This window comes from Dasypus novemcinctus, chromosome 3 (genome assembly GCF_030445035.2).
Source record: "Dasypus novemcinctus isolate mDasNov1 chromosome 3, mDasNov1.1.hap2, whole genome shotgun sequence".
NCBI classification, from domain to species: Eukaryota; Metazoa; Chordata; class Mammalia; order Cingulata; family Dasypodidae; genus Dasypus; species Dasypus novemcinctus.
Genome location: NC_080675.1, coordinates 101512847 through 101532818, shown reverse-complemented (window position 1 = coordinate 101532818; position 19972 = coordinate 101512847). Strand labels below are relative to the sequence as shown.

The following is a 19972-nucleotide window of genomic DNA, read 5'->3' as shown; positions in this document are numbered from 1 at the left end:
AACAGCAGCCACCAATCCCTAAACCCTGCCCCTTCCCCCAGCAACAGTGACAGCCAATCCCTAACCACCACCCCTCCCCCGTCCAGTACCGCCCACTGACCTTTCGCCGGCAACCAATCAGAACAGGGCGTGGCTTTGGCCAATCAGCCTTCCCCAGCCCCTATAAAACTGTTGCCTCTCCCTCAGTAAAGTGGACTTGCGTGTTTACCTTGTCTCCGCGGTAGTTCTTCTGCCGTGCGCCCTCCAGTCCTGAGAGCCCCCGACAAGGGCCCGGCCTCCCTTGTCCCCAGTTCGTCGCCTGCTTCTCCGGGCGACCCCTTCGTCGCCTGCTTCTCCGGGCGACCCCTTCGTCGCCGGCTTCGCCGGGCGACCCCATCAGCCGAACCGCGCAACCCCTTGTGAGACCGATCCCTCGTCTGCTGCCGGACCGACCCCTCGTCTCAAGTGGGACCGACCCTTTGTCCCAAGCGGGACCGACCCGCTATGATTAAGAGGAGCCTTGGATTTCTCGGGAGCGCGCGCTTTCACGTCTGAAGTAATCCTACCACAGCCCTATGCCCTCCTCTCTTCTCACCTTGGGACTTCTCTCGTGCAACATTGCTGCTACCTGAGCCTTGGCTACCTCATATGATCCACAGCAGTCTGGGAGAATCACTGGATGGCTTTCTCCTTCCATGTCGGGGGCTTATACCGACCCGCTATGATTAAGAGGATCCTTGGATTTCTCGGGAGCACGCGCTTGCACGTCTGAAGTAATCCTACCACAGCCCTATGCCCTCCTCTCTTCTCACCTTGGGACTTCTCTCATGCAACATTGCTGCTACCTAGCCTTGGCTACCTCATATGATCCACGGCAGTCTGGGAGAATCGCTGGATGGCTTTCTCCTTCCATGTTGGGGGCTTATACCGACCCGCTATGATTAAGAGGAGCCTTGGATTTCTCGGGAGCAAGCGCTTGCACGTCTGAAGTAACCCTACCATAGCCCTACGCTCTCCTTTCTTCTCACCCCTATCTTTTTGCTCTGCATTGCTGCTCCTGAACCTTGGTGACCTTATACGATCCACGGTGGTCTGGGAGAATCGCTGGATGGCTTTCTCCTTCCATGTCGGGGGCTTATACTGACCCGCTATGATTAAGAGGCGCCAATAAAACTCTCAGGAGCGCATGCCTGAGCACCTCCACCCCTGCCTTCACCTCTGCCTCCTCCCCTCCGCGCTTGCTCCCCTTTGCCTTGCTCCACTGCTCGTCGTTCCACCCTCCCCTCGTCGGGGCCTTCTCTTGGCCCGTGACCACCGTCGGAGTCCCATCGGCTCTGACCCCTCGTCTCACCGCGCACCTCGGCTCCCATCGCCGTGCTCTCAAGGTAAGGGCCCCTTTTCTTATCGGCTCCAAAAGGCCATTAGCAATGGGTAACATCCTATCTGCTAAGCAAGCCCCACAAGTTCGGGCTCTTGCCGGTCTCCTAGACACTCACCGGTATAAGATCTCTTTAAAACAGCTCCAAGTATATTGGGACCTTCTTCTCCCCTTTAATCCGTGGCTTGCCACGTGTCAGCTTTGGGACCCGGACACCTATACTCGCCTTATAGATAGGGTCACTTTTGCTGTGGAGCAGGAAGGTAAAAGATTCCCTCCTGGCTTATTACAGGCAACATGAAGTCCAGAAGAAATCTTGAAGGGTATAATCTATGATATGCTATATAAAAAAGGATTTAAAAGCAGCTATACCAAGAAAGTAAGAATTATGAGTCAACTGTAAATAAATTATATATTTCTGTTAATGTGTTGTAATTGTTCTGTGTTTGTCTGTCTGTTCGTTCAATGTCAACATATATTGTGATACCTCCGGATGGTAAATATAAATTACTAGAAATCTTTAAAAGAGCTCTATTCAAATGGCCAAAAATTAAATAAGTGCTTATATTAATACTTAAGTTTATTATATTAATACATAAGTTTAAATGTTAATAAGATATCTACAATTAAAAAAAAATTGTAAGTCTTAATTAACAAAATTAACTGTACGTCTTCATAAAAAGTTGTTCTTGCCTAGATTAAAATGAATAACTTATTTTTCTTCGCAGGATAATATAAAGAATGTAAAACTTATATGAATATTAAAAAGGTTAAAAGTTTGTAAAAATGCTAACGGAAATGTAATAAGTTTTGCAAAAAGACGTATTTTGTCCTAAAGTAAGATGGCTAATTTTTCATAAACTCTTGAAACTTAATTTGCATGCGGCAAGTGTAAAAGGTATTGTGATAACTTTTCGTAAGGGAATGTGTTCTGTAAAGATAAAATTTATCTTCAGTAGTCTATATGGTTATAAATAATAATAAAAGGTTTAATAAAGCATTGTTTACATTAAGGTATTAAATGGCTAATTCCAAAAGGTCATTCTTAAATATATATATATATAAAACTAAATTGATGATAATAATAATAAAAGGTAATTTTATAACAGGAAAGATTAACAGCAACCAAGCTCCCCTGCCAACTTGCTTTTAGGAAACGGTTTCTAATATTGCATGCTACTAAGTATTTAAAGAAAAGTTATTCTTAAGGAAACAGAAGGTGATTTTGTCTTTGCAGCCATTGTCTATTTAGCAACACCCCTCACTATCAGCCTAGCCACTGTTGCGCCGGACGATTGGAACCTTAAACAAAGACTCCTCCTCACTGTCATCTTCCTATCTATCGTTACTATATTTACTGCCCTCATTCTCCTTCATTTATAAAGCAGTCTCCTACAAACCACAAAGCTTCTGTCTTAAACATACCATTCTCAACCCTATCCTCTAAATGATCTTCTCACTTCCCCCACAGCCTTTAATACTTTATTTCTTCCTCATAACCTTTGCTTTCTTGATAATATTTTCCGCCATCTGTCTAGCCGCTACCGCCCCAGAAGATTGGAACCTCGGCCAACGAATTCTACTCTCCATCGCCTTTCTGTTTATTATCCTCTTTTATGCTTTACTCCTTATCTTCCTCCCATAATGACTTCACCAAGCCTCCTCTTGTCCAAAACCATCACCCTTCTTTTCCTCACACTCCCCATTGCACTCACCAACCCCAGCCATCAGCCTTTTAATTGGACAGTAAGCCTCTGGCAGGTAAAAGTAATCCTCTCCTACAATGTCTTCGCTGCCAAGGAGAGATCAACTACCTGCAACGCGCTGTCATCCTGGACTTTTAACAACAGATGGACCTTATAGCCACCGAGATCAATGAGAATTGGACATTGGCCACCTTAGTTTGCAACGGCAAGATACCGCCCCCCAAATTGTACATTTATATCCCCGTCATACTCACCTCCCTCTTCAGCCCTGCTTCCCTCATTGCTTACTGCCTCTTGGGCCTTGGCTACTTGTTGCTGCTGCCATCCTGGCCCTTATTTGAAAAGAAGGGGGAAATGCGGTCACCCCTCGGGCTGAAGTGTGGTTTGCTGGCCTGGCGGGGGAGCAGCCGCGGCAGGCCAAGCCGTTGCCCCCATAATAGGGTGGCTGGTCGGAATCACTGCCACACCTGAAGGGAGCTCGGCATGGGCGCAGAGTGCCCTCGGGTCTCCCCTTCTCGGCAGCCATGCTTCCGCGGCCGCCCCTCCTCCCAGATGGCGCCACACGATGCCTGTGGGGTGGCACCTTTCTTCTTCTTTCTCCCTGCGTAGGTGCAGGGTGGAAAATTCCAGTCTGCCCTTTTCCCCTCCCCCGACAGCAGCAACAGCCAGGCGTGGGCGGAAAAATCCAGTCTGCCCTCCACCCCAGCAACAGCAGCCACCAATCCCTAAACCCTGCCCCTTCCTCCAGCAACAGCGACAGCCAATCCCTAACCACCACCCCTCCCCCGTCCAGTACCGCCCACTGACCTTTCGCCGGTAACCAATCAGAACAGGGCGTGGCTTCGACCAATCAGCCTTCCCCAGCCCCTATAAAACTGTTGCCTCTCCCTCAGTAAAGTGGACTTGTGTGTTTACCTTGTCTCCGTGGTAGTTCTTTTGCCGTGTGCCCTCCAGTCCTGAGAGCCCCGGACAAGGGCCTGGCCTCCCTTGTCCCCAGTTCGTCACCTGCTTCTCCGGGCGACCCCTTTGTCACCTGCTTCTCCGGGCGACCCCTTCGTCGCCGGCTTCGCCGGGCGACCCCGTCAGCCGAACTGCGCAACCCCTTGTGAGACCGATCCCTCGTCTGCTGCCGGACCGACCCCTCGTCCCAAGTAGGACCGACCCTTCATCCCAAGTGGGACTGACCCCTCGTCCAGAGCTGGACCAACCCCTCGTCCGCAGCCAGACCTCACCTCTACCGACCGAGCAAACCATCGCACTATTGGTACTACCATTTAATATTCTGGAAGCCCACTCCAGTATCCTGTGCCCTCAATTCATTTTTACCCTTGCTTTGGTCCTACCATACTCTTGACTCACCCCAATGTCCTATAACAGGTTTTGTTATAATCTGTTATAATACTCTGTAGGCAAATGCACTTGTGGGTGTGATGTGAGAGTGACCACAAGAGACTTATGTTGTTGTAGAAGATGAGAAAAGTTCAATTATTTGCATATTGAAAGGCCAGGACTCAGGAATGATTTTGAGAAGGAAAAAATGATACTGACTGCCGGTCAGACTCGGGAGCTTTCTGTTTCAAACCCGAGCCCTAAACAAGATCTTTGAGTTCCTTTTATACAGAGAGGAAGGGCCAAATGGTTCTTTTGTTTCAGTGCTCAATAGGCTTGAATTAGCATATATCTTCCTCATCCTAGGTAAGCTTTTAGCATGGACTTCATACATTTTAGATAAGCTTTTACCACATTTTATTTGCATTTTCCCTGAATATTTAAAGTTTATAGAGTTTTCATTGATAAACTGTTTCTCTGGGACTGGAGTCATTGCCATGGTCACCAAGGGCAGGGCTGCAGCCTCTTACTGTCCCACACCCACAGGTGAGGACACATACAGCTTAGGTTATCTACAAAGAGAGGAAGAGCCTCCCACCCATAGCCCAAATCAATGTACCTGAAATGAGGTTAAGTTTGAGATTAGAGAAAACTTGAATGATGAAGAATATTCCATGGACAATTTAAGAACAGAAACTGTGAGTTCTGGGAAATGAGACAATTTCATTTGATCATTCTTCTCTCTTTGTGTTATAATGCATCACCTTTCCTGACCTCAGTCTTTGCAATGCACATCTACTATGTTTCCATATTTCTTACATTATTTTGTTTATAGGTGGATAATCCTGGAAGGCCATGATGACAGGGATATTGCATATGGAAGGGATTCATCTGCTTAAGTGACCAAATGTAAAATGTTTGTTTAGTGATTATAAGACTCTGAGAATGAATTGAGGTGATATATAGTTTTGCAGTATGAATACCTTGACAAATTAGTCATTATAATTCTCAGACATTATTGCAATTCTAATGTTAATTTCCTCCTCATTTTCCTTTATCTGGTAACACTGGAGGCATTTGAGCTGATAAGCCAATAGATGGAGTGAATCACTCTGTTGTGTCTGAGTTTGTGTACCTGGGACTCTCCAATTCCTGGGAGATCCAACTTCTCCTCTTTGTGTTCTCCTCTATGTTTTACGTGGCAAGCATGATGGCAAACTCTCTCATTATGCTCACAGTGACAGCTGATCCTCACTTACACTCCTCCATGCACTTTTTATTGGCCAATCTTTCCTTCACTGACCTGGCTGTTTCTTCTGTCCTTACTCCCAAGATGATTTATGACCTTTTCAGAAAGCAGAAAGTCATATCCTTTGGAGGCTGCATCACTCAAATCTTCATTCACGTCATTGGTGGCACAGAAATGATACTGCTCATAGCCAAGGCCTTTGACAGATATATTGCTATATGCAAGCCTCTCCACTACTTGACAGTTATGAGCTGAAAAATGTGTAGTTTTCTTCTGGTTGTTGCAAGGATAATTGGCTTCATCCATTCTGTGATTAAACTGGCTTTTGTTATAAAATTGCCTTTCTGTGACCTTAATGTGTTGGATAGTTTTTACTGTGATGACCTTCCTCAGTTCATCCAATCTGCCTGCAAAGACACCTACAAACTAGAGTGCATGGTCACAGTCAATAGTAGGTTTATATCTCTGGGAGCATTCTTCATACTGATTATCACCTACATTTCTATCCTGGTCACTGTTTACAAACACTCTGCAGGGGACTCATCCAAGGCCCTCTCTACATTGTCATCTCATATTATGGTGGTGATTTTGTTCTTTGGTCCTTGCATATTTGTTTATACCTGGCCCCACCTCACTTCACACCTAGATAAATTTCTTGCAACTTTTTGATGCAATTCTCACTCCTTTTTTGAATCCATTAATTTATACATTCAGGAACAAAGACAATGATGGCAATGAAGAAAATATACAGTCAATTCATTATTTACAGAAAAATTTGTTGAATGTCAAATGTTTCATGGCGTTTCTTTCTTAGCTTTCTATTATATCAATATCATGAGTTTCCAAGTATGTTACTACTATTTAGGTGCCCCAGATTAAAAGAACATTGTTATATTCAATCTTAACTGAGAAATTGTTTTGCCATGTATGGTTAAATAAGCATATGGTGCAGTAGTAATATCTCCAGGAGAGGGCTGTTTGCCGGTCCCTCAGGAGACATTACTTTTGTGAATTGACCATGGTCTTGGCCTCACAACTGGGAGTCTTTTCAGTTGCAGAGTTGGTTATATAAGGAAATTCTTTTTGACACTAGGTAAATTTACACAAGATGGGATACACACATCAAGCTGCCAATGTGTCAATTGCCAAAATATCTGTCAAGTGGCAGGACTTCCAAGATATTTAACTTATTCTTTTATTATCAAGAAGTATCTGGGAAGTCAATTGATGATGAGAATGTTAATGAGAGGGAATTAGAGGAAGAGGAGTTAGGTACGTTATTTGTTATTTAATGATATCAAGTTTTGATGGAGATTAATGTCCATATCTCCAGACTAGGAAATGCACTGCACCACAAGAGGAAAAAAAGTAGAATCCTTAGGCCAACCCACCCATTTATCTGGACATGGCTCTCTGGGTTTTCCAATATTTACCTTTTTTTTTTTTTCCTTTCTGAAGTACTGGGCTTAGGGATTTAACCCAGGACCTTGTTTGTAGGAAGCTGGCACTCAACCATTGAGCCACATCAGCTCCCTAATATTTATCTTGTATGCCTCTATATTGTTAAAGGAACATTTTTATTTATTTATGCAGATAGTCAGTTTCTTTATCTTCCTTCTGCTCATATAAATATATTCCCAGTGATTTTGCATTATTTCACTTCTCACAAATTAAGTTTTGGTTTGGAAGTTATTTAATATATGCATATATTTCATTCTACAGAATGAGGGATTTACATCAACAGATTTAGAAATTACAGTTCATATCTATTTCAAAAAAAGAACAAATAAAGATCATTGTCAGAGATGTAGCACAAATAGCTCTGAATGCAATATGTACCTCATATATCTTTGTCAGTCTATCAGCATCCCTAACATGCTATTTTCTTATAAGTGATCATTGTTTTATTCATAATTTCTGTTTAAATATATTTGCCTTTTTTTCTTTGATTTTCAATGCTGTTATGTAATTCTTTTATTTTATTTTTTGAATCCTTTTTGTGTACTTGGAAATCATGTGTGTGTGTGTATATATAAGTATTTTGATAAAAGTTCACTAGTCAGACCTTATACTAAGTATCCCCATAATTTGTTTTGAAGAAGTGGCATTTGCAATTTGGAAATTTCATTGGATTTCCTTTTCAATTGATTAATCAATGTTCATAGGTGCTAGCAGGGATTCCTAGATCCTCAGTTTTATTTGAGTCCATTTAGAGCAAAGCCTGCTCTTCCCTGTCCTTCTTCTGCCTTTCTGTCAGGACTACATCTATGACAAGATCTATTCCCCAACTGCATAGTGACTGAGGATTTGCCATATCATTTGACATAAAACTTTGTCAGAAGACATTCTGTCTATTTTAAAATCATGTGCACATTTTGTTGACATCTACTCTGTTGTCTGCCCAAATCAACAATCCCTTCTTCCCTGACCACTACTGATTGGCCAAACTTTGGGCTCTGAGCCAAGCTAAGTCATAATGGCATATCTCCCAGCCTCAGTTGAATGACCTGAGCCCCTGCCTGAGATGGGCCAATTAGAACTTTGCCCCAGAATGTCTAAACTTGGGAACAGAGAGAAAACAGATCTCAGTTCCTTTTGGAGCTGTGGGGTGTGGTTAACTGTTGACAATCATATTTCCTGCTGCCAAAAATCTAATCTGGGATATTTTAAAAAGATATGAGAGATAAAATAATAAAAGATTGAAATAGAGAAGCTGAGCAGTTTTCCGGTCCTTGGTTTTCAGGTGTCATGAACATTCAACACCATTCTTGCCTCTGACACAGTATATAGATAACTAAACTAAAAAAGCAATCTCTCTCCTAAGTTTGTTTAAATTGTGATTCTATTATTAAAATCAATGGGATACTGATAAGTAGATCTCAGACACTTTTTTTCCCATAATCTTTGGTGTGAAATCCTTCATAGTTTTATTTCTTTAAGAAAATATTATTTTTATATCAAATAATGCATGCTAATTATATCAAATTTATTTATTGGATATTAAAAATAAAGAAATAGAAATTCCCCCAAAGTCACTATATGGAAATATACTTATTGGTAGTATTTTGATATATTTATTTCTAGTATTTATCTGTGCTTACATATAAACACAAGTTTTCAAAATGGGATTGCATGGTCTCTACATTTTGTAGTCTGCTTTTTTTGATTAATATTATATTTTGGGAATTCTCTCATATAACTATTCGTTTACAATATAATTTTTAATGAATGAATAGTATTACATTACATGACTCTACCATAATTATTTTTGTTATTACTTCATTATACATTTAGATTGACTTTAATTTTTTTATTCTGCCTTGAAAATCCTTGCATATATCTTTGTCTGTATTTCAGAATTACTAATTTGTTTTGGATTTGTGTAATTGGAATTAATAGGGCATATCATTTTGGACTCTTTATTCATGGTATCAATTCTCCCAATAGATGTGTACCAGCTGAGGATGAGTGCATCCATTACAGTTCCCTTCCCAAAGTACTGAATATGATCATTTATTAAAAATATTTGCCAGTTTGGGACACACAATGATAACATTTCTTTGAATTTTCATATGTTTGTACCTTTTCAAATGTTATCATAACTCTGAGTTACAAGTGTCAGAAAATAAAATTGAAACAAGCTTAAAATAACTAAAACAAACCATGAATTTACAGCCTCAAGTGATCAGGGGGTCCAATAGTGGATGCTGAGGAAGCCTTAATATAATACCTGTGGATTTTGTTTTCCCATTCACTTCTTTTCTCTTTCTTTTTTTTTAAAGATTTATTTATTTATTCCCTCCCACCCTCCTCACCACCATTGTCTCCTTTCTCTGTCCATTCAGTATATGTTTTTCTGTGTCTGCTTGTATTCTCATTAGGTAGCTTGGGGAACTGATCCTAGGACATTCCGGAGTGGGAGAGAGGAAATCATTCTCTTGTGCTACCTCAGCTCCTTGATCTGCTAAGTCTTCTTTTTGTCTCTCCTCTGTGTCTCTCTTTATTATGTCATCTTGCTGCACCAGCTATCCACATGGGGCAGCACTCCTGCATGGGGCAGTACTCTGTGCAGGCCAGCACTCTGCAAGGGCCAGTTGCCACACAGACCAGCTTGCCTTCACCAGGAGGCCCTGGGCATTGAACCCTGGACCCGATATACAGTAGACAGGAACCCAATTGCTTGAGCCAAATCTGCTTCCCACTTCTTTTCTCTTGCTCCTCTGTATCTTTCTTTTTCTCTCTCTGTAATGTTTTAGCTTTGTTGATCTCAATACATTGGTCTTAATTTTTTCTTTTGCACATGATTTTTGTTTGGTGTGGGAAGAGATAAAAGGCTGCAGATAATTCCAAGTTTAAATCATCTCAGCAAAACAACCTCAAAGGAAAAGGGGTTTTCATTTCCACCATCAATATTAAAAATCCAGTGAAAATGGATTTTGGGGAGATGGAGATAGAATAAAAGGCAGAACTGCATGCTTTCACAAAAACAACTGAGAAAGAGCACAGGCTCTCTGAGGGACCTGAGTTGGGGGTCAGCAGACTAGGACAGTGCTGCATAACTCCCAGGAGGGTGAAGGACAGAGAAACTAATCCAAAAATAACAAGCATGAGTTTCTAAGCCCCCATGGCAGCCAGGAAGGCTCCCCTACCCTCACCCCCAAGGTATTAAGTTGTCTCACTGCAGCCAACTAAGAGGGGTAACAACATCTTCCTCCCTGTCAGCTATTTCAAGGGAAAAGGGAGGGGAGATCAGGGTGCTTTTCTTCAGTGATTTTGGCCAGCAAAACTCTCTTTGTATCTCCAATCTGGCAGTTCAACACGGGAACACAGGAAAGCCAAGACTGAAACACTTCCATGGAAAGGTGTATTGACTAGTACAATCTGCTAGCTCATTTTGAAGTTGCATGGACAAAAACTCTTTGTGCTTTCTGTAATCAACCACTGGGAGAAGATCTGTGTCCCATTAGTGAGTCCCTGTCCAATTTTGAAAACTTAAGCTGGGCAATTTTAAAGACTTGAGAATCAGTTGAACCAAATGTCAAAGAAAAGCTGTGAAAAACAAAAGAATAGGCAAAAGAGAAATTGGCCATCAGAATAAATTCACCACCATATTCAGATGCCTACACATCAGCAAAAAATTACAAGCCATGTTAGGAAACAGAAAGAGAAGGCCCAGCCAAAAGAACAAACCAATCATCCTGAAGAAATACAGGATTTAAGTTGTGTGATAATCACACAACTCTCCTAAGTAACATCAATGAATTTAAAGAAATTATGACTAAAGAAATACAGGACATTAAGAAGACACTGGGAGATCCTAAAGAACAATTTGAAAGCCTCCAAAGGAAAGTAACAGAACTTATTGAAATAAAAGATATGATGAATGACATTAAAAATGTATTAGAGGCACCTAAGAGCAGATTGAATTGCTTGAAGACAGAATTAGTGACTTTAAAGCAGAACACCTGAACTGGAAAAGACAGGAGAACAGAAAGAGACAAAAATGGAAAAAAATAGAACAGAATCTCAGGAAATTGAATGACAATGTGAAACACACAGATATTCACATTGGTGTCCCAGAAGGAAAAGAGAATGGAAAAGGAACAGAAAGAATATATAAAGAAATAATGATTGAAAACTTCCAACCCTTATGAAGGACATAAATATCAATATCCAAGAAGGACAATGCACCCCTAACAGAATAAATTTGAATAGACCTACCCCAAGATGCCTACTATGCAGAATGAAAAATATCAGAGATAAAGAGAATATTCTGAAAGCAGCTAGAGAAAAGCAAAGCATCACATACAAGGGAAACTCGATAAGATTAAATGCTAACCTATCAGAAAACATGGAGGAGAGAAGAAAGTGGTATGATGTATATAGGTACTGAAAGAGAACAACTGCTAGTCAAGAATTCTTTTTCTGGCAAAACTGTTCTTCAAAAATGAGGGACTCCTATCTAATGTCTTCAAAGACAAAAAAAGACTGATAGACTATATTGCCAAAGATCAGATGTACAAGAGATTTTAAAAAAAGGGGGGTGCTGCAGACTGAAAGGAAAAAAAATCAAGGGCAAGAGATTTGGAAAAGGGTTTAGAAATGAAGATTTTAGGAAGGGTAAACCAAAGGATAAGAGGAGAAAAAATAGAATGATATGACAATAGAGAAGGACTAAATGGATAAAGTAAGTAATGCCTTTACAGTAATAACATTGAATGCTCATGGATTGAACTCCCCAATCAAAAGACATGATTGATAAAATGGATAAAAAATATATATATGAACACCTTTAGATTATCTAGAGACCTACCTCAGATGTAAGGACATAACCAGGTTAAAAGTGAAGGATTGAAAATAGGTATTCCATGCAAATAGTAACCAAAAAGCTTGAGTAGACCAGATAAATATAAAATAATGATACTATAGTATAGGAACAATAATTACTCAGTACAATCAGCAAATAGTTCCTGTGGAGGACTGGTGATAAATTTTTGGATACTTAATTTTTCTTTAAACTTTTCTTATTCATACTCTTTAATTTAAATAGTCTGCTATATTCATTCCAATAAGATATGAAGACTTCCCCAATGGGAATTTGATTATCTAGAAAGAATTATAGCCTAAATGGCAATTAAATAACTAAACCAATAATTTATTTCATTCTTAGATATTATGTTAAATAGAGCTATAATATAAAAATTAGAATTATGTTATAATGAATTTCTATCACATTTTAATTATTATTTACATTTATAAAGACTTGTTTCTATGCTGAGTATAAACTGTGCTCAGAGGAAAGTATGAAAGTGAGCATAAAAGGGAGATGAAATGTGTTTGAGATGGGAAAGTAAGGTTCGATATGATATGAACAGCTGCTTAATTTCTTTTTGGGGGCAATTATATAAATTTAGTTCCACTTACTCTCTATTCTCCCTTTGTGCATAGATATACTTTATTGTTTGTATATTCTATTTCTTCCTGTAGGTACCCATGAAGAGGTCCTTGACTAATTTTCTGGTATTACTTTGAGACTACAAGGTATTTTGCTGATAGTTCCAATCATGATGTGTGTTTGTGAGTTACACTTATATCATTGACATTATCATCACCACCAATACTGCCATCACTACCATCATCAGTATCAAGTATGATGATATGGATGACCAGGTAGTTCTCATTCATAATGTGAATACTAAATAATTAATGATGAATTCCATTATCACCCATAATAATCAAAATTATCTCATTTATTACTTCTCATAATTTCAGCAACAGTCCAGGTGGCTGGATCAATGGATAGGGGGAATCATTCTATGGTGTCTGAGTTTGTGTTTCTGGGACTCACCAATTCATGGGAATCCAACTTTGCCTCATGATGCTCTCCTTTGTGCTTTATGTGGCAAGAATGACTGGAAACATCCTCATTTTATTTTCTGTGACCACTGATCCTCACTTACATTCCCCCATATACTTTCTACTGGCCAGTCTCTCCTTCACTGACAAGGGAGCCTGCTCTGTCACCTCACCCAAGATGATTTATGACCTTTTCAGAAAGCACAAAGCCATCTCCTTCAGAGGTTGCATTGTTCAGATCTTCTTCATCCACATCATTGGTGGTGCGGAGATGCTGCTGCTCATAGCCATGGCTTTGACAGGTATGTGGCCATTTGTAAGCTTCTCTACTACCTGACCATCATGAGTCCATGGATGTGCATATTGTTTCTAGCTGCTGCCTGGGCCCTTGGTGTCAGTCATTCAGTGTTCCAACTGGCATTTGTTGTGAACTTACCCTTCTGTGGCCCTAATGTATTGGACAGCTTTTACTGTGACCTTCCCTGACTCCTCAGACTGGCCTGTACAGATACCTACAGGTTGCAGTTTATGATCACTGTCAATAGTAAGTTTATCTGTGCTGGTTCATTCCCCATACTTCTCATCTCCTACATCTTCATCCTGTTTACTGTTTGGAAGCATTCCTTTGATGGGTCATCTAAGGCTCTCTTCACTTTGTCAGCTCATATCACAGTGGTCCTTTTGTTCTTCAGTCCAACCATGTTTGTCTATACATGGCCACACCCCAATTCACAGATGGACAAGTTTCTTGCTATCTCTGATGTAGTTCTCACTCCATTTCTTAATCCAGTTATCTACACATTCAGGAATAAAGATATGAAGACAGCAATGAAGAGAATTCTCAGACCAGTAGTGATTTTTAGAAAGATCTCATAAATAATATCATGTAGTCTTTATCCTGATGATAATTTGGCTGTAAATTCTCATATCTGTTCCTTTAAATTGCTTGTTTTAATTCACCACAAGTGGATTTGAGTATTACCATATGCTTAAAAAAATTCTTCTACCCTATTAATAAAAAGTATTTATACAAATAAAAGCTTAAATTAAAAAAAATATTTTTACTCATATGTGCTATAGTCATTTCTTTCCACCTTGTTTCTTCTCTTTTTTGTTTCTCATCATTAGCAGATTATTATTCCTTTCAAGCTATCCATACATTTTCTCATACCCTTTTTCTTAAAGTAACCAAGATGTAAATTATTCCCTTGTTTTATATCCATTTTTTCCATCAGTGACTCTTCTTCTTATTTCTTTGACAAATTAGGAGATACTCATATCTCATCCAATTTCTTCAAACCTATTATGGTCCATCATCTTTCTATTTATAATTTGGAGGATATATTTATCTTTTCCAGTAGGTAATGTTTCTGTCCAGATTATTTTTAAATAATTAAAATGAAACTGATCTCAGACCAATACCAGCTTTAAATGTTTACTATTTATCCAGAGAAGTACTATTCTCTTCAGTTTCCTTGTGTTCTGCCTTTCTGCCCCCTTTCTCACTGCTCTATCAGACAATTGCTGTCATGATCGCTCAATGTTCTTCATAGTTGTTGATATAAACCCTTCTGGGAAGAATTCTGGAAAGCCTAAACTAATGGCACCCACTGTTTTCCTTTGATTTGCATGTATATGAATATCTATGAACCAGTAGTTCGTTCTTCCTTTTGTTAAATTGGCCCCCAGAACTATTTTATGTTCACAATATAACTGGGATTGTGCTAGTACTTCTGAATACATGGAGTATCCCCAAATTTATGGCCTGGAAGAGTTACAGTTGGAGGAAGACATAATCAAACACTGAAATATGAGCTCATAGAGATTTTTACCATGCCTTGTAAAAACCTATGTGATGTTTCCATTGCTGGCCAAAATGCCATAAGCTCATTACAGTCTATATTTCCAAATTATTATACCTAAACATTCTGGCAAAATAAAAGAACTTCTTAAGGACAAATAAATCAGAAGTAAAGAAAATCTAGTGCATTACAGGGAGAATCAAAACTTGAAGAAGCAATCCATAAGATGGTGAGTTTCTTGAATTTTTTCTCTTTTCATTCATGGTATTTATGGGAGGGCAAACCCCAAATATAGAGCTGCCAAGTACCATGAAGCAGTAAACTACAATACAAAACTAAGCCTTCTGACTAGGAAACTTGGAAAAATGGTTCCTACAAGCTGGAGAATTTGGGCTGCAAATCATTTATTTTTTCACTCTCATTCTTCCCTCCCACCCCCTCTCTTTGTGCTATCTTAGGGCAGCCCAGTTGTGGAGCTGTATTTGCAGTGAAGTGGGCTGCTAAATCTCGGACAGAAATCCCATCTTTCTGGATAAAGGAAGTGGGAAGAACGGCCACTGTAGCTTGAATTCTGTGAAGGAAATTCCCATTTTTAAAATATTTTTTATTATCTCTTTTAAAGATACATAAATAACACAAAATGTTACAATAAAAAATATGAGGTTCCCATATACCCTACTCCCCACACCTCCAATTCCTCCCACATCAACAACTTCTTTCATTACTGTGGTACATTCATTGCATTTGATGACTACAATTTGGAGCATTGCTACATTGCATTGATTAGAGTTTATGATGTAGTTTACACTCCCTCCCAGTCCATTCAGTGGGTTATGGCATGATATATAATGTCCTGCATCTGTCCCTGCAATATCATTCAGGACAACACCAAGTCCCAAAAATGCCCCCTTATCACACTTACTTTTTCCTCTCTCTGACTTCAGCATCTCCCATGGTCACTGTCTCCACATTAATGATATAATTTCTTCCATTGCTAGAGTCACAATAATTCTATAATAGAATACCAGTAAGTCCATATTTATTTCTGTCTCTTTTCTCTTGCCACATGCCCCAAGGACAGGAACCCTTAATACAGCAATAATATGTACAAATAAAGGCAGATAAATTCTGAGATGCTAATTTTCTGGTCAGAGTATCAAGAAAAGGGGCACTTGCCATTCAAATAGTGTGTGACATTATCCCCTAATTTTTTTGGAAAAAAAATCACATAGCTTTTTCCTGATCTGTGCATTCATGGGACAGACACAAAGTAACATAGTAAGATCTTTGAGACCTGAAGTGTGGTATAAACCATTTTCAAAATACAAGACTAACCAATGTGTGTCATGTAAGTGTAGCAGATTCTAGCAGAATTGCAAAGGCTTTGGGCACAGAACTAACACTGAAACTACTGCCAACAGGTATGACAGAACTTTTAGTCTGAATCTAATTGGTTACCTACTGAAACAAACAACAAAAATTCTTCAGATGATTTATTAGCACAATTCTCACAACATCAAGTGTCCAAGATGAAATCTAAAATTACTTGACACACAAAGAGTTAGTATAATTTGACCAATTCCCAAAGGAGAAGATAATCAGTATATGGCAACCCAAACATGACTGGGATGCTGGAATTGTCAGATAAATACTTTAAAGCAACAGTTATTTTTGTGATTTATACAGAAACATAAAGACAGGATAAATGAATAGGAATATAAATGCTTTCATAGAGTTACAGGAAATAAAAAAATAAAGGGGTCCTTTTAGAATGGATAAACGCAATATTTGTAAAGAATATTTCATTGGGTTGTTTGAAGTAGCATAGGAGATGACAGGAAACAGACAGTGACCTTGAAGATAGAGCAACAGAAACTATCCATATTGAAGAAGAGCAATTAAGCATATCCATTATGAAGGACAAAATTTTAAATATTTAAATGGAAAAGAAACCTAGAGACAATATGAAAAGATCTAATATCCCTGTTATGAGTTGCAAAGGAGAGAAGAAATAGATTAGTATAGAAAAATATTTGATGAGATAATGGTCAGAAAATTCCCAAATTTCTTGACAATTGTAAATTATAAGTTCATGAAGACCAATAAAACAAAGCATGATATACTCAAAGAAAACCGTGCTCAGAAACATTAAAGTCAAACTCATAAAACTAATGACAAAGAGAAATCTTGAAAGCAGCCAGGAGAAAAAACACATTACACAGAAGGGTAATGATACAAATATCAGTTGGTTTCCCAGATGAAAAATACACGTAGATCTGAAAATTGTGAAATTCTTTATGAAGAAGTGAATGGCAATTCTCTGCTTAAATATAAAAATATTAATTTTTCCTCTGAAACATGCATGGATGTTAAAAGTAAAAATTATAACATTTTATTATGGGGTTGTCAGCAGTGGGATTTTAAGATCATACAAGCTGTAGATAAAATATATATACGAGAACTATAACATAAGCAATGGCAATAATAACAAAAACAACCTTCTAAAAAGTAGGCTGCCTGGAAGACCCTGTGACACCCCAGCCATGAGATAGTATTTAGAAAAACCAAGATCCTTTTTGATCCATGAGATCCCCATGGGTCAGTGGAAATCCCCGGATACCCTCAAAAGGCTTCACTGTTGGCCCCCTGAGAAATGACAGATGGGGCAACCAATCAGAGCAGCAAATAGCTGGGTTCCCACCCAAAAATTGAGAAGAAGAAAAGACTTTTAAAAAGACTGCATGGGGCCCATGCACACATTTAACTTTGCAGGATGCCCACTGGCCATGCCTCAGACTGTGTGCTTTTCTCATTTTCTTGTTTCTTAATAAGGTCTTTTCTCCCTTGTTTTCCCTTAAAAAAAAAACAAAAGCAAAATCTACAATGAAATATAGCCAAAAACCCCATAAAATTTAAATCAAAACTTAAAAATATTCAAATAATCCAAAAAATCACAGGAAAAGGGAAAGGAAAGAACAAAAGCAGAAGGCATCAACAAAAAATAAATGATCAAATGGAACCATATGCATAATTTCACTAAATATATACGACATAAACATACCAATTAAAGAAAGACTAGAGAGGTGGTCAGATTAATAAAAAGAGACCAATTTATATGCTGTCCCAAAAGACCCATTTTAAGTATAAAGACATAGATAGGTTAAAAGTTAAAGAAAAGAAAACAGATCATGAAAATATTAACCAATAGAAAGTGTGAGTGCTTATTCTAATTTCAAACAAAGCAGATTTCATAACAGAAAATTACTATGGGCCATGACATTAAATAATTATACAAGGGTCAATTTGAAAAAAAGACATACAGATCATAAATGCATATCCCTTATTTCCAGAGCAGCAAAATACATGATACAAAACAAACAAATTTAGAGAAATGAAAAGAGAAGTAGAAAAATCCATAGTTATACTTAAAGAATGAGGCATACTACTCAGTAAAAGGTAGAACAAGTATATAGAAAATTAGGATTAGATGACCTAACTCATCTATCAACCAACTTGACCCTCCAAAAAAAGTTTTGGAGAACACTTTATCCAAAACAGCAGGCAGAAGAATGTGCACTCTTTTTCACATGCATATGTAATATTCACCAATACAAACCCAAGTATGTGCCATAAAGAAAACCTTATCAAAGATAAAAATATTGAAATCAAACAAAATACATCTCTGACAATGACAGAACTAAAGTAAAAATAAAGAATAGAAAGACATCTGTAAAGTCAACTAAAATTTGGAAATTTATCAATGTACTTGAAATAATACATGGGACAAGAGAAATTAGAAAACATTTTGAGTTGAATCAAAATGAAAATATAACACCAAAATTTCATGGATGCAGATAGAGCAATACTTATAGGTAATTTTATAATATTAAAGGTCAATATTAGAAATAAGTTAGGTATTAAATAATAATCTAATCTTCCACCTTATGACATTAGGAAAAGAGCAAGCTGAAAAAAAGGACATGATAATAATAGAAAAAATCTTGACAATAGAAGAACTATAAAGTAATATTGAAATTAAAAGGTAGTTTTATTAACAAAATAAAAAAATAAAAATCTTATCAGGCCAACTAGGAACAAAACAGATTAAGTTACAGTGGTGGTTTGAAGTGAATTGAATATCATGTTCTTAGAGTTAATACATTTCTGTGAATATAAACCTACTGTAAGTAAGGCCTTTTGATTAGGTTATTTCAGTTAAAGTGTGGCCCAGGGTGGATCTTAATCCTCTTGCTGGAGTCCCTTATACCTGGAATGAATAAGGAGAGAGAGAGAGGGAAACAGAGATAGCCATGGAAAGAAGAAGCCAAAAGCAATGAAAACTAGGAGAGAAGGGAGAGACCAGTAAACACCACCATGTGACTTGCCATATGACAGAGGAGTCCAGGATCACCAGAAGCTGGTCTCTGGAGAGAAAGAATTGCCAGATCATGCCCTGATTGGAAATTTTCCTCAGTCTTGAGCCTATAAGGTTGTAAGCTGCTAAATCCCTACTATTGAAAGCTACCCATTTTGTGGTATCTGCTTTCAGCATCCTAGCAAATTAAAGCAATGACCATTCTCAGTAACCAAAGATATGATTTTACTATACATTCTAGAGGCATTAAGAAGAAAATAATGAATACACAAGTAATTTTGAGCACTTAAATGAAATGTTATGATTCTTTGAATGAAAAAACACCAAAATTCACTCATGAAGAAATTAATAACATGAATAGTACCATATCTGTTAAGGAAATTTGATTTCTGGTTAAAAACTTTCCAATGGGTTGCAGACTTGGCCCAGTGGTTAGGGCATCTGTCTACCACATGGGAGGTCTGTGGTTCAAACCCCAGGCCTCCCTGACCCATGTGGAGCTGACCCATCCACAGCGCTGATGCCCGCAAGGAGTGCCCTGCCATGGAGGAGTGTCCCCCACATAGGGGAACCCCATGCAAAAGGAGTGCACCCTGTAAGAAGAGCTGCCCAGCATGAAAGAAAGTGCAGCCTGCCCAGGAATTTTGCTGCACACACAGAGAGCTGACACCACAAGATGATGCAACAAAAAGAAACACAGATTCCCATGCCACTGACAACAACAGAAGCGGACAAAGAAGACGCAGCAAATAGACACAGAGAACAGACAACCAGGGTGGGGGGGAAGGAAAGAGAAAT

The 19972-nt window shown here is 38.7% G+C and overlaps 2 pseudogenes; both read left to right on the top strand.

Annotated features, from left to right (window-relative positions):
* The first annotated feature begins 1406 nt into the window (after window positions 1-1406).
* Window positions 1407-6423, top strand: LOC101435443 (olfactory receptor 4F3/4F16/4F29-like; annotated as a pseudogene).
* A 6513-nt stretch (window positions 6424-12936) lies between these two features.
* On the top strand, window positions 12937-13873 carry LOC101437548 (olfactory receptor 4F3/4F16/4F29-like; annotated as a pseudogene).
* The last annotated feature ends 6099 nt before the right edge of the window (window positions 13874-19972 follow it).